Source organism: Lactuca serriola, chromosome 6 (genome assembly GCF_051521515.1).
Source record: "Lactuca serriola cultivar US96UC23 chromosome 6, Lser_US96UC23_V15, whole genome shotgun sequence".
Lineage (NCBI taxonomy): Eukaryota > Viridiplantae > Streptophyta > Magnoliopsida > Asterales > Asteraceae > Lactuca > Lactuca serriola.
Window position 1 is genome coordinate 105,201,789 of NC_136413.1, and position 6,593 is coordinate 105,208,381.

The window sequence follows — 6,593 nt, forward strand, 5'->3', positions numbered from 1 at the left end:
CCACCAAAATTACTTGATTTCTTCACAAGAACTCTCCTTTGGATCCAATGGCGATTTAGGGTTTTCTCACAGGATATATGAGGCGCACCCAAGGTAATAAGTTCCTTTAAATAGGCTCCAACCCTGGAACTTAGGGTTTTCTTTGCCCAACACCTAGTCGGCGAGTCCATACTTGGACTCGTTGAGTCCGCTCATTAAATCCACATGCTCAACTCGACGTGACTCGGCGAGTCATCTTTACGACTCGTCGTGTCCCTCCCTAAATCCTCAAAATTGAAACACGAACCATCATACCTGAAATTCCGGATGTTACACTGACATTGACTATTATCCATGTTTCGAGTTCATATAGATCTCATAGAACGAAGGGATAGTTGATCACTTATCTAAGGACTGAATCTTGATTTGGTCATGAGACCGGTAGTTGCATTGGATGGCTAACTCCCTGTTCATTATTGGAGAAGCATTGGTCCTCGTATAGTTAATGACTTATCTAAGTGGGAGATTATTGGAAAGTGTGTCCAAGATCGTTAACTATTGGTAATATTTCTAGTAATAACAAGGTCCTTTTGAGTTGCCCTCAAGACCCAAATTGAGTAGAATAAATAAAGGAGAAATTGGTTTATTAACTATTATGTTTAATAATTAATTAGAAACTAATTGGAAATATATTTTGGGAATTAGTTAACAGTTTAATTTATTAAAGGGTTGAATAATCAATTAATCAATACTTGGTTGATCGGGAATATTCCAGAACCCTTATGGAGTTAGGGTTGATTGAAAATCACTCCATCCCACATGGGAAAAGGAGTAAATTTCGTTGTTGGCCTCCTATATTACATGGGAAGGAGCACAAAACATAGGAAGAGATCCAAGGCTATAAATAGGGCCTTAGGGATATTCTTCGTTGCACCTTGGCTTGAAGTTTCACCAACCCTTCTTCCTCTCCTCTTAGGGACGATTTCTAATCCTCTTAGGGTTTGTGAAATTGACCCTTCTCCTAGTTATTTTTTATTCCACTCTTTGGTATCATTTGGTGTGATACCATTAGAGGGATTCTGGTTTGGGTCCTCTCATCCAACCAACTTCATGGAGGATCAATATCTCATGCACGGAGATCAAGGGCTACATAAGACGTATGTTTTTCTTCTTTGTATTTACATTTTCTAGGGTAGATGTAATTAGCATGAAACCATAGATCCATAGGTTGCATGTACACTTAGGTATATCATAGTTTCAATTTTACTTCTACCTAGTTTAAAGTGTATTTGATGCGTAGAAAACCCAACATGATCAAGGAAGTGAAGTTCCCAAGGTGGCTAGACAATGTGGTTGTAGTACAAAAAAAGAACGGAAAATGGCGAGTACAAAAGTGAAGTTCCATGATAAATGTTATGGATGGCCATGAATTGCTAACGTTCATGGATGCATCAACAGGGTTCCAACAAATTCAAATGGAACCATCTGACCAAGAGGATACCACGTTCATAATCCCAACATGTATATATTGCTACACTGCTATGCCTTTTGGTCTTAAAAATGTAGGTGCAACCTACCAAAGGCTAGTTAATAGGATGTCCAAGGACAAACTAGGGTACACCATGGAAGTCTACATCGATGTCATGGTGGTAAAATCAAAGAAAGTTGAAGATCACCTCAAGGATCTTGAAGACGCCTTCAAAAATACTAGACAAATACAACATGAGGTTGAATCCTTCCAAATGCTACTTTGGAATGAGATCAAGAAAGTTCCTTGGATACATGGTGACCAAAAGAGGAATTGAAGCAAGCCCAGAGCAAATAAAATCCATCATTCATTTAAGATCCCTATACTCGACAAAGGATATTCAGAGACTAACAGGAAGAGTAGCAGCATTTAATAGGTTCATCTCAAGATCCTCAGAAAGGTGCAAACATTTCTATGGCATCTTGAAGAAGAACAAAAGGTTTGAGTGGACTAAAGAGCACGAAGATGCTTTTCAGGAACTTAAAAATTATTTAAGTTTTGCACCCTTGCTGGTGAAACCACTAGATAAGGAACCACTCCTCCTATACCTTTCAGTATCCTCTAACGTTTTAAGTGTTGTTTTAGATAAGGATCTTATTAGAGACCAACAACACATCTACTATGTAAGTAATAGTATCTTGGATCCTGAGACGAGGTATTCCCATCTTGAAAAACTAATACTTTTATTAGTGATTGCTTCCAAAAAATTAAGATACTCTTTTAAAACACACATTATACATGTAAGAACCAATTACCCCATTAAGAATGTTATACGAAAACCAGAGATGTCAGGTAGGATGGAAAAATGGTCCATGAAGCTAAGCACGTATGACATCAAATATGAACCAAGATCAACAGTAAAATTCACGCACTAGCAAAATTTGTGGTTGATTTCAGTGATGATCTACAAACTGAAGCAAACTTGGAAAGCAAGGAACTCCAAAAAGAAGAAAGCATGGGAAGATGGACACTCTTCACCGATGGATCCTCAAAATTTAGAGGAACATGCCTAAGGATCATACTAAAATCGCCACAGGGGGACAATCATACCCCAGGTAGTCAGATGTGAATTAAATGCAACTAAAAACGAAGCTGACTACGAAACATTGATCATGGGATTATATTTGGACTAGAATCTTTAGATCAAGGATCTTCAGGTATTCGTTGACTGCTTGTTAATCATTTTAATGGATCTGATGAAGTAAAGGGAAAAAGACTAGCATTATACCTCCAAATCCTCAAACGTTGGCCTCTGAATTCGAAATTTTCAGCCTAAGCCACGTCCCCAGAGAAGAAAATGTTAGGCAGACACATAAGCCAACCTAGGATCTTACCTTTGGATCCCTCCGGAAGTCAGGATCCCTATAACCCATATATTGATCCCAGCCATAGAAGATCCGTCCAACAAACCACTTAATACCAATGAACATGATCAAACAACCAATATAGAAATAATCAAGGATCCTGATCTTCAACCACTTCCTCATGATCCTACTCATCAGGATCCTAACATTCAAGATCCTCCATAATACTACAAATCTTGGATCCATCCCATTATGGAATATCTCCAAAATGGCATGATCCCAAGAGAAGAGAAAAGTGACAGAGCAGTAAGGATGAGGGTCTCAGGATTTGTGATGATCCAACGAAAATTATATGGGAAATCCATGGCAGACCCATACCTTAGATGCTTAGAAAATCATGAGGCTGCAGAAGTCCTAAACGATATGCACAAAGGATATCGTGGCAAATACATCGGGGGTAAATCCTTATGCTCCAAGGTGTGAAGGATGGGATACTACTGTCCAATAATGAAAAAGGATGCTTTCTTGCATTCCTAAAGATGTGATGTTTGTCAAAGACATAGCAACATCCTTCATCAACCTACAGAACCATTCAATCCTATCGTTTCCCCTCGGCCATTCATTAAATGGGGAATGGATATTGTTGGAAACCTACCAAAGGCTACTGGTGGAAAGGTGTTCATGCTAGTGATAATAGACTAATTCTCGAAAAGGATAGAGGTTGAAGCCTTTGCTCAGGTACGAGACAAGGAGGTACTCTCATTTATCAAACGTAATATCTTAACCAAGTTCGGGATCCCTGCCGAGATCATATACGATAATGGATCCCAGTTCATAAGCAAGAAGACTAGAGAATTTTGCACTGACTGGGCAATTAAGTTGATAATGTCCAGTCATGTTCACCCTCAAGCTAATGGTCAAGCAAAATCCAACAACAATATCATCGTCAACAATTTAAAGAAAATATTAGATGAGAAGAAAGGAAGATGGGAGGAAGAGATTCCTTTCGTCCTATGAGCAGATAGTAGCACTTCAAAATTAGCCATTGGCCAAAATCCATACTCCTTAGTGTTTGGAACAGAAGTCGTGATCCCTACTAAAGTAGTGATCCTAACGACAAGATACCAATTGCAAGATCAAGAAAACAACGATAGGATCCTGACCCAGGATCTTGACACTATCGATGAACTCCGAGATCTTGCCCAGATCCACATTGTTGCTCATCAAAAAAGGATCACTAAATCATATAACAAGAACATCAAAGTGATAATATTCTAGGTAGGTGACTTGGTCCTTAGGAAGAATTTCCAAAATACAATGGATCCCAATGCAGGAAAATTGGCACCTAAATGGGAAGGACCATATCTCATCGATTCAAAAGCAGGAAAGGGGGCATATTGGTTAGCTACCCTTGAAGGGAGAATTTTTCCAAGATCCTGTAATGCCATTCATCTAAAGGCGTACATCATGTAAGTTGAGAAAATCACTTTTGACGAACTCAAGGTACATTCTCTCTACCCTCTACTTTTATCCGTTTCTTTTATTTACTCTTCTAAAAACCATTACTAAATTAAGCATCAGTGGGGCATTATCCAAGCTAACGCCTACCCCAAGTGAACGTTTGTTATGCGTAGGAACTCAAGGATCCTGACACACAAGGATCCCGACATTCGAGGATCCTAGCACTCAATTATCCCAATAGATATATAGTCCTATGATTTAACGATTGCAATATACAAGTACCCAAGCAACTACGAATAGAGACTGATCATCTCTCCTATGATTAAGGGTACTTAATGTTGGATTTGGTGTCTCAGCCCATAACTATAACTGGGATGTACTTGACCCGATCGTCGAATGATACTTTTAATCCGGTACCAACCAGTAGCTGTGATACACTGATGAGATTGTGTTGGAGCCCTTCAACATATGCAACCTTCCTTATGGAGAACTCGCAATTAGTGATCATTCCATAGCCTTTGATAGTTCTAAAAGAGTTGTTGCCATATTTTACAATACCACCATCTTTGAGAGAACGAAACTCTCTTAGTTCCTCCTTCATTCCTGTCATGTGATACGAGCAACCACTATCGATGTACCATTCTTCGTCAAACTGCTCGTCATGAATAACCTACAAAATATTAAGCAGATTTAGGAACCCAAAGTTTCTTGGGTCCTTGTGAGCCTTTTACAGGACAGGGAATAGTAAGAGAAATATCAACCATATATGTACGTTTAATCAAAGTTGTTTCATCTTTTCTTTTAATGGTGAAAACTTTAATTTTTGTTGATTTAGGAGGACTGGGGTTTTTGACTGAGGAACTGGAATTTAGAGAATTGGATTTAGAAGAGACGTTAGATTCCTGGTTTTGTTGATCAGACTTGCGGGCATGATGACCGAAATTGCTATTTCGTTTGCCATGGGATGAGGGACCGAAACTCTCCTTTCGGTTGTTATAGGATGAGGGACCGAAACTCTCCTTTCGGTTGTTGTAGGATGAGGGACCGAAACTCTCCTTTTGGTTGTTGTAGGTTGAGGGACTGAAACCGCTCTTTCGGTTGTAGTAGGATGAGGGACCGAAACTGCTCTTTCGGTTGTTGATGGATGATGGACCGAAAGTACCCTTTCGGTTGTTTTCAGTCGAGGGACCGAAACTACCCTTTCGGTTCCTATCTTTTGAAGGACCGAAACCTTTCTTTTGGTTGGTATTGTGATGAGAAACGTGACTGTTCTTCTGGTTCCTTGAGTTTTCTTCTAACTTAGACTTCCTTTTAATCCTTACAAAATCAGGATTCTGAGAGTTCCAAAATTGCTTTCTTTCAGAGAGATTCTTCTTATATCTCAGATTTCTTTGATGCTTTTGATCAGCCACTTGTTTTGGATTTCTATGAATGTTAGCTTTTCTTTTAGAAGCATGAGCACAACATTCACTCTTTGTTGAAGAAGTATCACTCGTGGTTTGCATCGGTTCATCCAAAGAGGGTTTAGTTCCACTTGTTCTCGGCACATCGTACTTTGTAGGCTCATTTAGTGGTTAAGGTATGTATCTACCTTTCACTCTCCATGAGGTTTTCTGAGAAAGACCCTTCGTCTCGTCTGCGTTGTCTATTGGGGCCGACCAAAAGAATTCATCACATCCACCAGCATTGTCTTCTTCTACCATAGCATTTAACTCTGCAGTTTGTTGTGGAGTGATTCCCGACATTGTGTAGACTTGGTTTGGAGTAGTTTGAACCTTTTGGTACACAACATCTTTAGCTTTGAGAACTTTGGACTTCTCGGTAGACGAACGAGCAAACTCAACAGAGTTTTCAGAAATTAGGTTCTTATGGGACTTAGGTTCGTTTTTGGCTAATTCAGAAAAGTCTACCAAATCTTCTACAAAAATTTCACTCATATCATCATCCTCATTAAGTTCAGATGTATTTTCAACATCAATTTTGTTTTCTGAACTTAAATTGGCATTCAAGGAGTCAAATTGTTGTATAGTTTTAGCTCTCAATTTCAATCTATCATTTTCATCTAACAGATTTTTGAGCATGTTCTTGGAATTTATGTAGGATTCAATTTTGTCCAGACCTATTTTGTACGCTGGAGACACTTCGTCAGAAGATACAACACTTTCACAGCTATAGGCTTCAGCATCGATTTCATCCTCCTTTAATTCAAGGAAAGGTAAAATCATACGATGTATCTTCTTCCCTATTTCACAATCAGGATGCAACTGAGTGATGTTAAAATAGAGTCTCTTAGCAATTAAACAAAAAACATTTCTTTGTTT